We start from the raw sequence: 21,445 nt of genomic DNA on the forward strand, positions 1-21,445 counted from the left end.
AACTAATTGACGTCAAAGTGGGTAGTTTTTTAAAAATAAGTAAAATATTTATTGTTATTTTATCAAAATCCAATAAAAAGTTACCCGGAAAGCTGGTTTTATTTTTATGCGTTCAAAAAAATGAAAAAGCTTTCTATTTCGTAGTGGTTTGAAACAGTAATTTATTGTGCGTACAGTAAAAAGACTTGGCAACACTGGTAACGAGTGTGACGTTTTTGACGTTTCCTCGACGCTTGGGATAACCTAGAAATTTACTTGTTTATTTTGTTTAATTGTTTGTTTCATATCGAAATAGTGCGTTTTTTTATGTCATTCGTTTCGTTTCTAATTGAAAAGACTTCCTTGTTATTGTAGTGTACTGTTTTAAAAAGTTCGTTTCAGTGATATACCGTTATATAAATAACTTGGTTCGTTCTCAATCCATTATGATTATTACTCGGTTTTCTTGATATTGTCGATAAAATTATCATATTGGCCCATTAATAAGAATATTTGTAAGTGAGAAGTGTGTTTGTTTGTGTTGTGGTTGTGGTTTGGTGAATTTAGTTTTGACACAAGAAAGTTTTAAGTTGTGATCTCAGTGACAACAAATATTGAAAGGATGAAGCAGACTTCGCGCTCAGGTATGTACTTATGTAGGTTTTATATCCATAGTTTCTATTAATGTATGGTAATGTAATCCATTTTTAAATACATTACTTATCTAGAAAAACATGCTATCTTGATGTATACATTACATTGGGGCTAGTTAGAGATCATCAATAACTCAGCATATCAATAGCCATTTATAAAATAATTACACTTATAATTCAAAATAGTCTCCAATTTGATTCCAGGATATAAAAAGGCAAGCTGTCTTTTACACCCTTTATAGTAAACATAAAGGTGTTTTTTTAAACATGTTAATATTAAGTGAGATACTAAAACATTCAATAACCAATCATATGGTCCTGTATAGTTATATAATAATTATTTTTTTATTTTCAGGTAAGTCAAGCCACAGTTGCAGACTACAGCAACATAATTGGTAAGTGATTTGATTTTGTATAAATATAAAAATATGATTTTTCTTAAATAATGGCTGCACCGTTTTAATGGTTTTGCCAATGTTGAGTAAACAGATTGATAATACAATAAATATAAAAAGATATTATTCATGGTAATCAAAACCAAGGTTATCATTTTGAGTATAATGCATTATATGTAGTTTTTTTATACTTAAAATAATTTTATGAATGACCCTTTATTTTATATTTTTGATATATTACGAATTTAATTATAGTATTTTTTTAATTAATAATGTTTTTCTAGTAATGTAATTAAAACAGATTTTTTCTATTACCTTTTTTTTTCAATATGTTGTTTTGAAGTGATTATTATTTGAACATAGTCCATATTTTAAAATAGATGATAGTATTTAATTATATTTTTAAGTTCTATTTTTAAGTATAAGGTATCAAAAACGGTTAAACTATTAATTTTTATATGGGGAAAATGTTTGTATGCCAGATTATAAGGTAAGTAAAGAGAAATCTGGTATTTCAATTTTTTTTTGTTCTGGTGCAACCAAAATAGGATTTTATATCACTAATAAAATATAGAATAAAGTGAACACATAATATTTTTACAGGTGATAATATTTATTTATGTGATATAATCTAATTATTTCATTTGTGATTTTCTGTGTTTGCAGCAAATGTCTCACAATTTGTGTGTATACAATATACTTGTATGTTACATAGAGCATTAAAAATTTTATTGTCAAGTGGTTTTACTTTAATAACCCATTCTAAAGCAGGTCTCAAACTAGGAAGATGATATTGGATGCAAAATTGAGACTTGAGCACATAAGAATAAGAGCTTTCACTGTTATGTCGTCGATATCCCACAAGGGCTTATCCATGAGCATTTTAATGTTAATGGAATTCTGCAGATAATTTATTATGATCACCCAGACTTGGCACACTTTGGAGTACTTTACCGTTTCACAGTATTCAGTTTCACTGTCTTATTTTATGTTTTAAATAGTTAATAATGTATTAGGTTTACATTAAAATAAATTTATTACTGATACAACAGAGTGAAATTATTTCCATCTAAATTGGGCAATAAAGATGTAAGCAAATATATAACCCCTGATTTTGTCTGTATCTATACATATACTTGTTTAATAAAATAAATGAAATCTTTGTAATGTAATGTCATTATTTTATATTAAGTAATATATTATCCAAAATATTGAATTGTTGCTAATGTAAATTAAAACTACTCAAAACATATACAAATAAGCTAACATTTTTCAGCGAAATATGTTAACACGATACGTGGAGCTCAGCGCATTCTCTTCAACAATTATATATTTAGGCAGCAATGCAAGGCGTCAAAAGAAGGCATCAAGACATGGTATTGTATTGCATATGGAAGGTTTCAATGTCCATCCGTACTGAGCACAAATAACTTGCACCATATCATACAGATCAGGGGTAACCATAACCACCAGCCTCCAGAGATAATAACAGTTGCTGGTGGAACGGTACTTCAAACAGTGATACAAGGTAAAAGAAAAAAACCAGGTCCCACTCCAAGTCCTAAGACTAAAAGGGTAAGTATACAATTTCTAAAAAGGAATGCAAGTACATAATCTAGGGCAAGAGTTAATTTAATGAAATGATCATATGTAGGCATTCATTGCCGGATCTGTACTTGGGATCCGAGATAAAAAAGCGAGCTCCTCACACTTCCTGACGTCTATTGTGTTGTGCTCTTTAATTATCGACATTTTGTTTTATCAGGCTAATGTTTTAGAAAGTGTTTCTGTGAGCTCTTGTGATGGCTGTAAACTGCAATATGCAACTTCTAGAGTTTGTGGGTCAAAAAATAACATAAAAATGGGTCAATATTATACTTAATATAAGAAACATTCTGCTTAGTTGAAAGTCTAGCACTTAATATGTTGTTTGTTAATTGTGATATAATTTTGTTTAAGCTAAATTACTACCTATAGCTGCTTTTCATTTTAAGTTGTGATACAAGTTTTTAAATGAAGTATTAAACTTTTAACTCAATGCATGTTTTTAATGAGTGTATGTGATTTAACAAATCTCATAATTTTAATGTGTTTTTAAAAAAATGTTGATGTGCAATTCATCAGAAGCTTGATGAAGCTAGTATTAAAATAAACTGAAAAGTAAAATAGTGTATGATTTTAACTATGTCTAGAAGAATTGTGCCATATTAATTGTTGTGATTTTTTAATTTTAAACATTTTGTTACTATTTTTTATATTTATTTCTATTGTTTTTAGCATCTTAAGTCTGAGTTATGTGTAAGTTAAGAAATGTATAATTTTTATTGCATCATTGTCTAGAGTTTTACTAATAATGACTTTAAACCATTTACCTCCATTATCAGTGTTTTGAGATACATGATTTAAGTATGTGACAAAATATAATATTTTAATATTTAAACACCAATCTTCAATAGATTATATATTTTTGTATACATCCAGCAATAGAAGTGGATATAATAAGGCTTAAATATTGAAATTTGAATGCTGTTCTACAATGGAGTTAATGAAGTTAGCATTAACTGTGATTATTTACTATAAAATAGCATATAATAATGATGTTTGCAAACTCATTTTTTATCAAAAACCAATTTTTATCAATAACTCATTTTTTTTAACAAAAACTATTTTTTTTATCAGTAACTCATTTTATATTAATAGTTTCTGTTATACTTACTAATGTTAAAAATCGGACAAAAACGATCTGCAGTGCCAGGTCATAAAATAAACGGTATTTTTAATTTTATACTATTGATGTGACACACATAGTAATTATTATTATGTTTAAGTAATAGTTTTACTGTTCTTTATGGAATATTTAAAGGCATCTCATTTGCCAAATATGGAAGTAATATTGTAGTATCTGTACCTATTAGATAACTAAACTATATGTTGTTTGAATAGAGTAAATGTGAAATACATTTTGAAATATGTATTTAAAATATTGTTTTATTTCTCCCAATGTAAATATACTATAAATGTTTCATCTGCCTATTATGTTTGATATATCAACAATTGATTTTGGGTTAGATTCCCAATCGAGTAAGTAAAAGTTAGTATGGTTTCTCGGGAAAGTTGCTTGGAAATGGTATATCTACTCAATACCGATAGACCAACACCGCATCATGGTCAATATGATTTTTTCGACTTGTAAATTCATGAGTTTTCTTGTCTTTAACAAGGTGTGATCTTCTTATAACGAATATTTGATGGTACGTAATAATATAAATTATTTATATATTTTCAGAGGCTCTCATTATACCTTCAAGAAATAAACGCGGTCACGGTATGGTGTTGTTCAGAGGTTACACATACTCTTGGAGAAATTACAAAAAATACGGCAATTACTGGACATGTTCTAGTCACCATAAGAAAGGTTGTAAAGCAAACATCACCACAAACGAATCTGAGAAACCCTTTGAAGTTACGAAGTTCAATGCTGTACATAATCATCCGCCTCCGAAAATTAAATTATGCCCCGATGTAGAATATGTTGACACTTAATTTGTATATATTTTGTTATATTATATTTAATTTATGATGAATTAATTTTCACTTAAAGTAAATGATATTGATTATACTTAAGTGTACATTTAAAATTTATTGTATATTTGTTAATAAATTTGATGGTGGTTAATTTTAAACAATATACGTTAGAAACGAATTTTTACGTCTACATATGTGCAAATTTAATATATTGTTGGATTCACAAATTTTCAAGAACTCACCGTTTTTTCTACTGAATCTCGATATATGAAGAAAATTGATTGTTTTTAGATTAAGTGAAGGCAACAGTATATTTTTGTTTTGTAAATTCTGAATAACAATACGGATTTGTTGTGGGCCGTATGTTTTATAAAAGTAGTTCATAAGTCCTAATTTAATGTACAAACATGTTAATTAATTTACATTTTTATACAAGGTGTTGGTTTATAAATATAATTTAACATGACTGATGAAGTTTGTTCAATTAATAAAGATTTATATGAGTCGTTTATAAAACTAATTCTCTTTCTTCCCTAATATATGTACTGGTGTTTACTGTTCATCATAATTTTCAATTCAACAATTTTTGGTTTATGACTAAGTATCTGCCGAATACAATAAAAAAGATAAATCGCCATAATGGGTAACAGTTTTTGCTCGTTCTATTACTGGCTTCCGACTTTGAAAATTCCAGCGTCAATCACGTTATGTTGTTACAGGTATAGACTTTATAAAATCGAAAAAAGGTAACAATTTATTAGTGCACAAACAGTACACGTATGCCTTAAATAGCAAGAGTAAGAACAGAATGACTTGGACCTGCTCCTCTAGGTGTTCTAAAAAGTGTAACGCTCTGGTCGATTTGAATAAAAATGGGGTATTCTCGGTGATTAACGGTGAACACACCCACGAACCACCGGTTTTCTACCAAAACGAACGTGGAGAGTACATCAGGTTAACAAAAAGGAGACTCAGTCAGCTCAATCAAGAGGAAATGGAAGAGGAAAGTATAATCGAAAGATTAGAAGATGAAGTATAAATCATTCCTGACATGGACGTGCTGAAGGTTGTGTCTTCAGTGGTTATATTTAAAATAATAGTTTTAGGTCCAATTTACCATTATATATAAGAATATATGTTATTTTAAAGGGGTCATAAGATGTATGTTTTAAATATACTTAAACACAATTTATTTTTTGTTACTTAATAGTGTTTTATTTCATTTTCGTTTTTCATCTCAAAGAAGTTTAAGAAATCATTTATAAATACATACATAATTGGATAAATTAAATAATAAACAACGCTCTGTTTTCAAACAGCGTTCTTTATTTATTAGAGAAGGTGAATTTTATAAAAGACTCGAATTCTGAAGTACTTACCTTTCGATTTTTTTTTATTGTTATATTTATAAACAACAAACTATTGGTGCATGTAGCATACAATCTTGATCAACCTAGCGTGAGGTTTTACACTTAAAATACATCTAATTGGGCTTAGCATTAGCTATCTTTCTACAATTACCAATTAAAACTAAGTCTCCATTATTGTACGAGTTAGTTGCCAAGGTCATCATAAATTCTTAGACTATTTCCAGGCCTAGCATTACAGTCGAGCCGTGGGATGCCAATGCTTTATTACCGCAATCACGTGTTCAACATGAGTCATTGCACCAAGAGAGATAGGCACGTCAAATGGTACTGCTCATTGAGGACGGCAAAGGTGTGCAAGACTAACATTGTGACTGATTCTGATGGTTCAGTGGTCAGGCTAAGCGGCTGTCACAACCATAAGGCCAAGACAGAAAATGAAAGATTATTCTAGAAACGAGTGTTTTAATGTTTACAATCAGCAGATGTCGCGAGTTCAATGGGTTAATTTTTTAGCAGTATCTACTGATTGTGTTTCTTTTCTGCCATTTCTTTCCAGCGATGGTTGGTGCCTATAAATTACTTTTATGTGTTTCTGTATGTATTATGCCTGGTGTTTTGTTTTGTATTATACTTTCTGTGAAATAATGTAAGACAGCAGCTAATTTAAAAGGAATATTAGGTATCACGGAAAAATAAATATTTGATCAATTTATTTTAAGTACTTATTTAATATAAGACACCATTTCTTTGTCAAGTAGAATAGTTTTGTAAAAATACCAAAATACCTTCCTAATTACAGTTATTTCACAGGTCCGGTGCTTATAAAGGCGAAGAAGAAAGGAAAATACATCCTCCTATACAACAGCTTCACTTACTCGCGTATCACGAAGTCGAAGAAAGGAACGGTTTGGAAATGTACTAGCAGTAAAACAGACGAATGTAAAGCTACCGTTACCATAGATGATAATTTGAATGTTGTTGGCACCAAGGGTAGTCACACGCATCGAAAACAGACGCTAGAAGCTAAACCTAAACACGTATATTTTACTACTCAATGACAGTAAATTCATTTTTTTCATATAACCGTGTCCATCTTATACCATTTTATAAAAATGAAATAGTTTAGTTACTGAATTAATTTTACGAGTGGCCTATAAGTGACCTTTGACGACGATTATTTTCTTGTACGCCAGAATCCACGTTCTGTAGATTTTTTCGTTTGACAAGTAATATGTGTGTGATGAGTGATCTGCCTTCGCAAATTACTCGGGCCGGTGTAAAATAGATTTAAATTTGTCGCGAAATGTCATTTCCGGAATATACATTGTGCGTAATACATTTATATTTTCAAAGCATCAAAATATATTTTTATGTTTTTAATTTCTTTCTTCTTTTTATGTTTAATGGTCATTGAGATTACACTGTTATTGAAATGCCCTATAGATTAATTATATCTTGATTCTTGTAAGTGAATGCTTCGCTTTATTTGATTCGCTGATGCTTCGTTATCATGATCTTTGTGGATTGTTTGTGCATTGATCAATTTTGTTTTAATCAACACTGATTCATTGTTAACAGCATTTTATTTTTAATTACTTAACAATGTTGGTGTGACTAACAAATAATATTAACCTGTTTCTCTGTGTAAATCCATTTTTATATATTACCATCAGGTATGTAAGGATAAATATGTATATAATATCGTAACTATTATTGATAGAAAATCCATAAATATTTTATAAAAAATGTCTTAGACTTATTATTTACTCAAAGTAATATATATTATTTCATATTGATCGTATAATGTGCTAGTAGTGTACTTAAGAAACTTAATATTAGTATGATAATTACGTAAGCGGTATAAATTAATAGACATATCCATAATAAGCGAATATATATAAGGTCTAAAACCTTTTTATTATTTTTAAATAATTTAAATACTAACAAATCACTGACTAAGTAAGAATCTTTAATAAATCACGTTGTTCCGAGCTTATGGACGAAAATACTTCTTTACAATTGATGGTACATATATTAAACACAGATAATGTTTAATACCATGATTATTCTGGCACAATATACTGTTCCGTAACTCATTTTTTTGTGATAAAGTTGAGTGAAAATTTGCTTTTCAATCAAATGAAACTGTGAAGGTTGGGCCATTGACTTTTGGTATAAGTTGTCTGTTGGTTAAAGTAGTTTATACTATTATAATAGTTAAATATGCTTAGATTATGTTTATTTGCGAAACACATTTTTATTTTCTACCTCAGGTAAAGAAATGTATATTAGAAGCATTACATTTTTTAAAGTGTTTCAAATGCTCGTAAGAAGTGCCAATTTTCTATTATATATGTCTTATTTATAATTAAATGGTCTATTATGGCCTTTAGAATATCTTTAAAAGTTTGTTCGCTAGTTCTCTTTAAATTTAAATTTGATTTAATAGAAAAAAAAACAATCGAATTAACTTCTTATCTACCGTATACGTAAACTTTTAGATATTTTACATATTATTGTGTATAAATAATACTGCGTTTTCCAATCTCTACTAAGAAATGGGTGCTAGACCAATTTTACGTTATTGATTCCTTATCATTGTCAATATTTTTCATTCATCACCATTCCCACATTGCATTACAAATTTAAATTAGGAAGATAACATATTTCTTTGTATAACAATATTATATTTAAAAAAAAATTGCTCTATGTTTGTGGTTAGTTTTTTTTTTGGAATGTGCAGTCAAAGTATTTTTTAATGTTCAAAGATTCATTTGTGAGTTAACACTTGAAGGGATTTTATGAGGCTTATTAGATACTTTTAGACGTATTTCAGATATTTCAATTATTGTTCAAAAATTAGTATATTGAGTAGTTGCAAAATAATAAATATAATTATCAAAATTTCATTATATTGCGCGCAATAGGAACTATCTCGGCTGCATTTACGTATTAGAATAAGTATAGAATATTATGTCTGTTAGTTAATCAATGATATATTTTGAAAGCTTTTTTTTTCATATTAAATGTGTGTGAAACTATATTGCCTTTAATTCTAGTACATCAGCATCTATTAATTCTAAAATGTTTTTCTTAAAACATAAATGTTTCTGTGGGTCTTCAAATTAGATGCCATCTAAAAAGATATGAATCGTAAAGAAATTCTAGCAAGAAAAAGAAATAAGGATAAATAAAGATTATGAACGTACTAAATGTCATGCAACGTAAATATAAATATTTGAAATAATTAAGGTAAAATAAAAAGTATTAACGATTTGGTTCCTAGAGATCAGCGATCCATAAAAAGGAATGGATTTGAAACGGTAGCAAATATAGAAAGCTAAAGTCGATGCGAAATACTTTTTCGTTAATTTTAGTTTAAGGTTTAACCCAAATAGACAAATAAACGCGAAATATTTTTTCGTTAATTTTAATTTAAGGTTTAACCCAGTTTACGCATACCTATTGGCACAAAGTAGGATGCCGGTATTAAATGCACAAGAGAAAATATCTACGCAATGTTATGCACGAAGAGCGTTGTGAGATGAGTTGTAGCAAATAACGGTCACGGAGCTACTTGTTTTGCTTCAATTTGCTAATAGATGGCGTTTCGTACGATAATTTCTGCAGTGATTCTGTGCTGGTACATGAATAATGAAGTCGCGTATTGATATTTATAATAGTGTATACATTGACTTGTCTGTAAACTATCGCATCACGTTTTCAAAAACCTTATAATTTATCGTATTAGATCGACACTCAACAGTTTAATTCTGCCCTTGCTACATTTTGCAGTACTAGTGGTGACGGCGGTGGACGGCGCGCCACTACTGATCGTCCGAGGCTACTCCTTCAACCACCCCACACCAGTAGCTGGTGGCGAGCGTTGGATCTGCTCTGGGCGCGTCCGTTTCAACTGTGGTGTTTACGTCCTCGTCAACGATGATTATGAGCTTGTCAAGATCACCAAAGAGCATACCCATAAGCCGCCAGTATACGATAAAAATGCTGATGGCCTTTATAAATTGGTAGGCTAGACTGTTTAGATCTAAGTGGTTAGAATCGTTCATTACATTGCTGTGAAAGCGTCATTTAAGCTAAGGGTAATTTGGAAATGATTTTATTTAATTTGAATGTTTCAGAAATTTAATAAGCATAATAAATTATTTATTGTATAATGTATTTTCCGCCTCAAGAAGTTTTGGAAAAGTTTATTTTTTGGTCGACATTATTTGAAAATCAGTACAAATCCTTTTATATCATTTTTTAAAAATAAAATCAGAAAATAAAAGGAAAAACACGTCATTACCTGTTGACTTTAGGCTATACTTATAATTATTTGAGATAAATTGAATTAAGTCGCAAAAATTAAGTGATAAAGTGGTTTAAGTAAATGCTGTCCTTTAAAAGTATGTATTTTCGTATAGATCATAAATTTTGGCCGAACAGGGTATTGGTAAACGACATTATCAGTATTACTTCTATAAAGTGTTGTGAATTTGAAATTTTCGTGATTTACTGTTTACCGTAATTTATGTAGACTTCATTTAGTAATTATTTTAACTAAGCTATAATAGTGACAAAATCAACATTCAAAATAGATTTAAAAACACGCTATGTTCCCCATAATATATGTTCTTAGTGTCATAATGTTAGAGGCTTAATAATTTTACCGAAATTATTATTGTTATAGGTAGGGCTATTATAAAATAAAGTAACTACTGAATGTGAACCGAAAAATCGCTCGTAAGCTGTATTTAAAATGTAAAGTTGTATTATAAATGGTAAAATTGTTATCGAATTAAATGGTATTAAATCAATGATTACTGAAATACTTTAGACTTACATTTTATAATAACTAACGTTTAAAGGTGATTATAGGACTAAGGTTTTGTTTTAACAGACCTAAATCTAACTGTACCTTTTTGTCCACAGATAAATTTAAAAATTTTAATCCCATTCGGCACCGGCTTGATAAAAGAGATGGCCCTAGAGCGAAAATAAGGAGACGGTGCGTGGGGTGCTACAAAATGTACTCCACCCTCCACGGCAGCGTCAAAGCTAAGAACATGACCACGAAAGTGAACACCTACTGCTCCCAGTGTCCTGGCGAACCTTATTACTGTTCCCATTGCTTCCTCAAGAGCCATGGCTATCTCCTCCCCCGTCCTACTCCCTCGGTTGCTCTGAACGTGCTCAAAATCGAAGCACCGACCGGCGACGCATGAGTTTAGTCAACACGTATTGCACATTAGTGCGCTACGAAATTTTTTCTTATTACACCGGGAACACACATGTACCTTCAATTCTATATGTTTTTATAAGGCATTACTATCACTCGTCCATGTTACTTAGTGTTTATGCAATAGAGCGTGATTTATTAAAGGTTACGTTTGACTTGTAGTTAATTTTATCAGGTCTATCGTTGTGCTTCCTACAATGCTAGTTTGTTTTGTAGTGACGGCAAACTTTATTATTGGAATTTGTTCAAGGGGTTTTACATATTGATCTGTATTTTGTTAAATGAATTAAAATTAACAATGAATTTTGTTATGATTTAATGAAGAGTATACTATTTTGCATTTTTATTTAGGTGTGGAACACGAATTGTTTGCACAAAAGTGGATATTGTCTTTGTAGCTTAGTGTAAGAATATTGGTAGCTGCATCTGTATAAGCGTCTGGGTTTTAGTGTACTTAAGAGTCTGTATAAAATAATGATAATTTTCTTGATGTTTTTAATGTAATTTGTATGTTTTAATATTGAACCGACTGCGATCAGCTTCTGTATGTCATGAGATTAAGAGATGAATGTTATAAAGAGTTAAATATTTAGATAGGATATGTGGTGGGTATAAGAATTATTATTCGTAGTTACGATTTATTATTGTAATTAATATTATTTATTAGTTTAAATAAAATAACTATACTATCTAAAATGGCTTCTTTTTTCATTACCTACCTTTCATGACGAAATTTGTAAAATATTTTTTTTATTAGAAAATGAACTTGCAAATTTTATGTTAATGTATTGTAATAGAATTATGTAACATTATACTATTAAAATTCTTTTTTTTTGTTAGTGTAATGTTAATTAAAATATATTAAGTATGAAATCATGTTTTACGGCTGTAGTATAGCTATTGCGAATTTTATTTGTATTTATAGAATTATTGGTAAATTTTAAATTAATTTTATTCCCATGAATTATGTTTATTGAGATAAACTGATAGATACTTATCTCGATAAATTAACGTAGCTGCAGTTGCGAAGTATTGTAGAGTAGATATGTAATATTTAGACAAATCTGTATTTCGTTAGCAGCGGTAGTCCTAATCAGAATAAAGTGGGGTTGCCTTTCAGATTTTTTTCTTTCAGATAATTTTCCAGTGACTATTAGTTAAAGCAATTGGGTTAGGATATTTGGCCACTTGATGTCGTAACACTTAGCACCCATTTTGCTTTACTCTAGGACTACCGCTGAAACCTTAATATGCACAATCTGCTTTTCTAGAATATACTAGGGTTTTATTCTCTGCAGTTACAGTAATCTCTCTCTCAACGGGCAAAACATTTCTTATTGTAAACGGGTACACGTTCAAGAAAGAGTTTGGTTTGAAGAACGGAACACGATGGAGTTGCAACGAGCCAAGCCACACCAAGTGCAGCGTTTATATTCATGTTAACGAGAAATTTGAACTCGTCTTCATGGCCAATGCCCATACCCACGAACCGATATTGTGCCGCATGTTCCAAGACAGAATTATGTAGTACTTTTTCAATTACCTTTGATTATAAATAATGAGAATCATTAAGAATAGATAAGGTTTTTTTATGTTAAATTTGAAGTTCAAAACTTCATTCGAACGTCTGTTTTTAATCACAGAAAATCATTGAATGATTAAATTTATCAGCGCTTTATGCTCTAGCATAAATTTGTGTCTTAACAATTTTGTATTTATTTTGTGTCTTCTATTCATAAAAATAAAATTTTATGGTTTAATATATAACCATTGTATTCATTTGCTTTGTGTTTCACGATCCAGATTACTGCTTTATTTTATTATAGCAGATGTGACCCATGTAAGGGCTGTCTCAATAGGGGAGTATTACACCATGGATTTGCGAGCACATTTTATGCCATTGAATTTGTTAAAATCGAGCATATTTATCTTTAAAACACCAAACTTTGTTTAATATAATTTGTTATTATACAATTTTAAATGTGATGATATCTTGTTGACAGCTCAAAAGGCCTTGAAGAATAATGAAATTTTCACCACAATCATATACGAGGAAGGAATATCTGGCATAGACCCTCACAGCGATAACACGGCATTATTCGTAGACTCGCGGAAAGGGAAGACAATTCTCCAATACAATGGCCATAGATACAGAAAGGCGTATAAATCCAGGAACGGCACTCGATGGACTTGCTCAAAAAGCAAAAACTGCACAGCATTTCTGTATCTGAACGATGAAGATGAAATCATAATGGCTCATCAGAAGCACTTGCATCCTCGTCCTGTGATATTTGAAAACGTAGACTCAGAGCAGCATGGTGAGTTTATTGTTACTATTAAGTTTTTTTACCACTTCTATTTCGCTTTCTCTTTTCATTCTTTCTTTCTTCTTTTAGTTTAGTTTTAATATGGTTACCGAATTCTTGAATTATGAGATGTATTTTGTTATGTTGTAACAGATACAGCAGTCGTCATCACCTCTCGCAAAGGCAAGGAGATGTTACTGTTCCGTCAATATACCTATCGGAAGCAATATGACAAAGGCAACAGGGCTCGCTGGGTCTGCTCTACCCTGAAGAACTGTCACGCCTGTGTGTTTACAGACAGCTCTAATTACATCACGTCGGCATGCGAAGATCATTGCCACGACCCACCAAAATATTACATGAAACCAGATCATATACTCGATGCTATCAGAGAACCTATCATACTTGAAACTGATTAGTTGACGGTAGTTAGGAAGATTTCGGTGTTTATTTGTGTTAAGAAAATAGTACATAAATAGTAGTCCTTGATTAATGTGTTGATAAATCACATTTAATTACATTTGTATTTTCTGGTAACTTTTGTTATGTGGTTCCTTACTATTTTCTTAACATGAACTATTTGACTCAAACCAAGAAATAGTACGAGAAAATTAACATTTTAATTTGTTTCTTTTCAAAAACCAGAGTACTACTTATTGTATTTTATTGTAAACTAAGTAATATTGTCATACACCACTCAATATGCAATTTTCTGTACTTTATACTTCAAAGTTGTTATTACCATATAACAGTGAATTTTCTGTTGGCATATAGTACCCCTATAATAATTATATACTATAATTTTTTTTTTGCAATGAGTTTTGAAATTTTTTGTTTTACATTCATAGTAAAATCAATTTAAAATGTAAAAAATTCGTAATTGTTGATAGAGGAAGATAAAATAAGCTCATCGATATATTCATTTTAAAATCATTATCAAGTGTATTGGAGGTGTTTCCATTTTGTCGTTTATAACTAACAGTAAAAGGAATAAAATGTATTGTATGGGAATTTTTTAACCGACTTCAAGAAAGGAAAGTTCTCAATTCGGCCGTATTTTTTATGTATGTTGCCTTAGAACATTTTTTTTATATATTTAATGAAATCACCAGTTTGTATATTATGTTTATACAAAAGGTTAGTAAATAATTTTTTTAATATAAAATGCTAAGGAATATTTTTTGTACTTTAAGAAGCATGGAATTAACAATTTTCGGTGCATTTTCATCATGAAATTAACGAAACAATATTCAAATGATAAAAAAATTTAAACGATTACACTAAAGATGACATATTCCAGAAATATTATCTTTACTGTTCTGTGTTGTGTTTATTTTTTTCTGTTTATACTTATATTTTAAAGAGGAAAAGTTTGTGAGTTTGTTTGAAGATTTATAGGGGCTAAACTCTGGAAGTACTCAACTGATTTCAAATTGCTCACTAATACGAAGCTAAATTACTTCTGAGTGCTATAGGCTTTGTATCCCGGGAAAATATTTCACCCGGGCGGAGCTGCGGGCAAAAGCTAGTGTATTATAAATTACTAAAAGGTTGGCGAGCCATTTTTATGTAAAAAGCGATTTAAGTATTCGTCTTAGTTATTTTGTTTCAGAAACTACCATGATTTTGTAGTGGTCATGTCTACGTATTTTACAAATTATAACATGTCCTTATGAAATTTTCCAAATTAAATATCAGTGTGCAATAATAATGTTATTTTTTATTACATTTTCAAAATAAAGTCCTACATACTTTCACTGGCCTAATTAAATAAACGTACACTGATTTAACTTTTGAATCTGTTGCTTTACTATAACAAATCCTAATAAAATTAATCAATTCTTTAAAAAAAAATGTAACCAATAGTTACTTGGAATCTTAATACAAAAAAAATAAAATAATCTTAAGCTGGTCTTTTCCCTATATGATGATTTTACAACAGGATAAAGTCAAGAGAATCGCAACGGAATAAAATCGTCTAATTCATACGTCTAAACACCCAAAACAATGTTCGCAGATTCCAGTGAAGATGATTTTGCTGACCCGAAAACAGCATACTTCGTAGAAACCTCCAGAGGTGGTTTGATACTCATTTACAAAGGGTTCCGATACAGGAGAGAGCATAAAGTAAAAAGCGGTAGACGGTGGGTTTGCTCTGTTAACAAATACTGCAACGCCTTCCTCACCTTGACGGAGGACAACGAGATCACCAAAGTCCGTGCCAATCATAACCATCCGAAAACACCAATAAAGATACGTTTGTGATACATAGTATTTCTTGTAAGTACCTTTATGTACTAAGTACTTTCGAAACGTGGTCAAAGATCAAGTTAGAATTACTGGCATGGCTTGAAGAAATGAAGTTCTTGTATATTAAATATACTTATCAAAGTAATAAAAAATATTACAATAAACTCGTATTCACTGAAACTGACCTGTCCTCTTGTATACCTTAAGATTTTCTCTCTATTTAGCAAAAAAATATTTACGATTTTTATGTTTACGCAAATGTTCGACATTGACATAAAATTATTTTTACAAGGCGGACAGTTAGTGCTGTAAAATTTTTGAAACGTCGGAAGAAAATGATAATAAGTATAAAAATCGTAAAAATTCGTAATAATAGTTTTATTTTACGATACTTATGGAATAACTTATGTTCTATGTTTTGAAGTCAGGTCGTTGGTCCCTCACACCGTTAGAGTGCAACTCAGTGACATGTTAGTCGTGGAGACGGCGAGAACCGGTTTTCAGAAACGGCGGGCTAGATTCAACGCCCACACGCTTCCATTATGAAAGGCGATAATGTGAAAATTACGTTATAGATATCCAATATGGAGACGCATATAATTTATACATACATAAGTACAAGTATATGAATACCTATCTTAACCGGTCAATGTTACAGAAAATCGAGAATATTATTGTAAACCCAAAAATTTACAGTACACATTCAAGTAATAAATCGCAGTAAAAAAATAATAATTTTAAAATTGGGCCTAAATATAAAAAAAAATATTTTCAGACGACAGTGACGAGGATTACGATGAAAATTCAAAGGACGTGGCTATATTCTTGAAAACGCATAGAGGAAGCATGTTATTAAAGTTAAATGGATATAAATATCGTAAAACATATAAAACAAAACACGGGACACGCTGGGTTTGCTCGTCGAACAAGTATTGCTCAGCCCACCTGGTCGTGTCGGACATGGATGAGATCGTGGCGGCGTGCGAGGTCCACAATCATAATAAAACTAAATCTGCGAAGACTTTGGCAAAACCGCTTGCAAAAAAAGGTAATTTAACAACATTCACTTACACAATAAACTATATTTTATGATGAAGTAAATAAGATCTAAATTTATTGAGCATTTGAACCCCATTTAAATAATATTGCTGATTCTACCATCTATTTCTGTTATGAAACAGAAAAGGCAGTGCTGGTGATATCTCGCAACGGTAACATCAACTTAATACATAGAAAATTCGCCTATCGCAAGAAGTACTCCGGGACTGACAGAAGTCGATGGGTATGCGCCACGGAGAAGGCTTGCCGCGCCTGCATATTTGTAGACAATGATTACCACGTGGTCTCAGGCATTATGGACCACATGCACTCACCCCCGAAGATTCATAAAAGCCTCTCGGACCTCCCGCTATTAGATGAGAAAGGGAACAAAATCAACAAAGAAGACATATACAAACGTGATGAATCAAATTGAAAATTTATGTTTTTCTTTTACATTTTATGTTTTACGAAATTAAATGAAATTTTAATGTTTTTAATGTGTTAAGTCTATAAAAGGTTATATACAGATCTTGTTTTATTACAATTGACACTCTTAGTAAGTATGTAGATAATAAACAAACACAGGAACTCCAGTAATGTCAAAAAAAAGAATCAAAATTGATCAGAACTTAATCATAGATCTACTACAGTTATGGAACATTATGTAACTTGGCTATTTTGCTTGCTGTCTCTTTGTACTGTTTTGTGGTAAGTACATTAGCTTCTACCATACCAACTGTGCATTTTTCCAAGATGTAAAAAAGTACATGTCGGCCTCAGTCGTAAGAACCGCAAAAAATCATGTCAATTTCATTCTAGTAAAAAAAAAAAAGAACTCACCAACGGACACACTTTTGATATTAGTAGTAGTACAAAATATGTTTTATGTTATAATAATTAATGTGAATAGTATTCAGAGACTGATTGTCGAAATTGCTTAAAATATATTATATGACGGTTCTAAGTGCATACCTAATCCTTAAAGACAGAATGCGGTGCGTTTTATTTATTGCGATAAGTATCGACTCACTCATGGCGCTGAATAGTGATATCATCGTTTAGCAAATATTTTTATATGCCATATCTTCTGTTGGAGCTCTGTTTGGATTTGGTAAGGAATTATTTCGAGTACAACCTTACAACGATCAAAGAAATGTCTGGTAAACGGCCAATGAAAGAGAATTTCTGGTTGAGAAATATTCATAAACTAAAAATGTTAACGGCAAAGAATATATTATTAAGACTAGGAAAAATTGTTGCGACAAAAAATTTCAGCCCCATGAAATGCCACCAAAAATAAACATATAGCATCAAAGAAATTGTTTGATATTATGAAATCGCAATAAACATATTTTTTTCTTTGATAAAAGTACCTAGTGTAAGTATGTTTGTTAGAAGTAAACGCAGAATAACAGATTCAGTTAAAATTTGGCACACGGGTAAACTATGTTTTGGATTAAAAAGCAATTTATGTAAGGTTGCCTGTGTCCTGTTTTAGGGGCTTTAGTAATAGGAAAGGTTTTTTACACGGGAGAAGCCGCGGGCAACTCTTAGTCAATAATAAAAACAGTTAAAAAATATAGAAGCCTACTTACTACACGAGTTGCTAAAATGCTTGCCAATAAAAACGATACAACCTTCCGAAAACCTAGATCTAAAACCTACCAATATAGTTGAAGTAAGTCTAGATAAGTCAGCTTACATAATTTGAAGAGCATCAAAGTCTTTGTAAGGTAACGTCATAATTATTATTGCAGTAATTCAAATGATGTCAAAACGAGGCCGCCCGCTCATAATGTACAAAAAGTATACTTATTCCAAATATCCATATCCTCTCAAGAATGGTTGGAGGTGGTACTGTTCCAAGGTGAAGAATTGCAGAGCATACATCCTGACGACAGACGCCAACCACTTAGTAGCTGTGTCTGGAAAGCACAACCACGCCCCGCCCGCAGAAGACTTCCAGTTGAGAATACCGATTCGTCTTCCAGTGGGATCTTACTTTAATTTGTAATAGGCACAGAAAAATATCACTTTAAATGTCTTCCGCAGAATAGAATTCTATCAAGTGCAATGTCACTTCTCAGAGGCTTTAGCATAACTGAAGCAGCCCATACAAGACACGCGCTGTTCAGAATGAGAACGCAATCTGCACATTTTTTATGTCTACCTATGTAAATTATAGTGTGTTAGTGGTCAATTACCACAAAATAAGATATTTGTATTTGTTACTTAATGAGATCTTTCTTTTGAATGAATAATCTACATAGTTCCTTATATCCTAACAAACTATGTTTATTTTAAGAATTAAAAATAAATTATGTTAAAAGCTATATAAAATATTGATTCGTTTATTTGCAGCATTATGTTGTAGTGGCAATGTTCAGTTTTAATTTATGTAATAAAGCACTTGTATATTTTAGTAAATTATTAAACTAAAAATATATTTTTAACATGTTTTATTTTTCAAAATAGCTTTTTAATTCCTTCTGACATGGTTGCGAGACGGGATTAACCAGAAAAAAAAATGGTTTGAGGTAAATGCATTAAATATATTTAAAAAAAATTACATTAATTTATTAATTAAAACTATAAAGTAAATGATGCAAAAAAAATTGAGGTAGAAGAGTATTACACTTCAGTCTTAATATTTTATACCAGTTTTCACAAGGTAATTGAACATACTACATTAAAATAGTATACACTTTTTAAACATAAAGATCTTGATTCCGTCAAAAATTATGTATAAAAGGATACAAATTTCCAAATATGTAAGTGATATTTATTTTTTTACATTTTTAATAGCTAATTCACATTTTAAACAAGTAATTCTCTTACACCTGATGCTAAAAAGCCTTAACACTAGAAGACTGTAAATAAAAAACACTCAAATATGAACCAGATAATTGAAATTATAAAAGCTGTTACAATCAAGCATTCTGTAACTATTTGCTTTTCTTATCCAAATGTTGATGTAAATTACTTAATGGGTGTCTACATCTTTGATCAGAGTAAATAAACATACTTCTGTAATGAGGTATTTCTGCATATTCCCATAAGATATGGATATACAACTTATAATATGTATTAATTATAAATTAATTATCTTAGAATATTTACCACCCCTGTAATTCTTAAAAAAAAATTTACCACAAATATATTACCTTACCCGCTAAATGTAAAATAAACATTTTTAATTTTAGGTCTTGAGGTAGAAATGATAAATCAGTCTTATAATTTTATCATGAGCAGAAAAAGCTGAATTGAATTACAATATTTATAGCTAAAATAAATTAAGTACAAATACAAAAAAAATTCAGTCCCAAATGTGTTATTTGATTTCTCTACTAGTCTTTTATCAGTCTTCATTTTGAACATCAAAGGTTTTACATCATTTCAGAGTACCAAAACTTACAATCTAAACTCTTAATATATAACTATATGCAATTCATTTAATCTTAATTTTGTTATCCTACCAAAATGAAAAAAAAAGTATGAATTTGTAACAAATAATAAAAATTCTTTATGGTATGATTACTTTTAAATTAGCCTCTACATTTAAACAACTTTGAAGGAGCCATCCTTGCGCCGGTAGAATCCTGGAGGAGGATGATTGTGGTTGTTACGTACCCTTTTGATGAGGTTTCCAAGTCTGTGCACAACTGTTGTGACATCAACATGGCAGCCAGTTTTAGTACGAGATGTACAGTACCATTGTTTCTTTCCATAAGCCAGTTTGTTTTTTAGACGGAATGCAAATCCTTCGTAGACTAACAGCAAGCTTCCTTTTCTCGTTGGAATGAAGTTTGCAACTGAAAATATTATTTTTGTTAATAAAAGGGATCGAAACGACTTGCCTTATGACTATGATAGGTGCAATAGGTCAATAAACTATGCTAATTCTTACAAATATTCTCAAAACTTTTGGCCCCTTCACTCTTCTGAGGTAACTCATATCCCATGGAGATAAATAAAACGAAAGGAAAAATACATAATTATATTTATTTACAGTAACAAACTTTTATATCAGTGACTTAGTGCTAATACATTTTAGGGCCTCTACAGTCATTTATCGGCCGTGGTATTTTCGTAACAATTACCGATTCCTAATAGTGTTATTAAAATTATAATAAAATACTTTCTAAAAACAAACGCGCGCTTTCTTAACCTAAACAATTTCACAAAACAACACTTATATTTAATAACGCATACACAACTGTGTAATAACTTGCATAATTGACCGCAAAACTGTTTTATAAAGGTATTATTTATCAATACCTTACTAGCTAATTAAATAAATATGATCTAAAAGTCTAAAGAACTAACAAAATAAAGCCACTAGGTATATACGTCATATTACAATGTTGCATGTTGCAATGGTAAATTCCATGCTATAGATGGAAATAGCTATGACAAGTTCATTATGAACAAACGAGATGGCAATATAGAGTATGTTACAAATATGAGTTCTCTCATGGACATGAATCTGAACTAAAATTTACATTTCTAAACATAATATAAAAAAGCGTCACGTGAAGTGTTGCCAGGGTATTTGTCAAAAGTAGATTTTTGTTACCCTGACGTCTAGATACATTGTAAATCTGTGTAAATAGACACTTGTGGATTCGGGTTTGAAATAATTTTACTATATTTAATTATAAGGAATTTATTTACAGAGCTTATA

General features: G+C 30.5%; 2 long non-coding RNA genes across 2 annotated transcripts; one reads left to right on the forward strand and one right to left on the reverse strand.

Annotated features, from left to right (window-relative positions):
• Positions 1 to 184: 184 nt before the first annotated feature.
• LOC115447312 lies at positions 185 to 17,287 on the forward strand. The gene is made up of 7 exons (XR_003938991.2): positions 185 to 623; positions 988 to 7,595; positions 9,718 to 9,950; positions 10,858 to 13,482; positions 13,624 to 15,750; positions 16,496 to 16,768; positions 16,902 to 17,287. It is a non-coding gene; the product is annotated as an uncharacterized LOC115447312 (long non-coding RNA).
• Positions 17,288 to 19,796: 2,509 nt separating this feature from the next.
• LOC119190027 lies at positions 19,797 to 21,233 on the reverse strand. The gene is made up of 2 exons (XR_005112726.1): positions 20,669 to 21,233; positions 19,797 to 20,573 (listed from the first exon to the last, which is right to left on the reverse strand). It is a non-coding gene; the product is annotated as an uncharacterized LOC119190027 (long non-coding RNA).
• Positions 21,234 to 21,445: the final 212 nt, after the last annotated feature.

This window comes from Manduca sexta, chromosome 21 (assembly GCF_014839805.1).
Source record: "Manduca sexta isolate Smith_Timp_Sample1 chromosome 21, JHU_Msex_v1.0, whole genome shotgun sequence".
Classification (NCBI taxonomy): Eukaryota; Metazoa; Arthropoda; class Insecta; order Lepidoptera; family Sphingidae; genus Manduca; species Manduca sexta.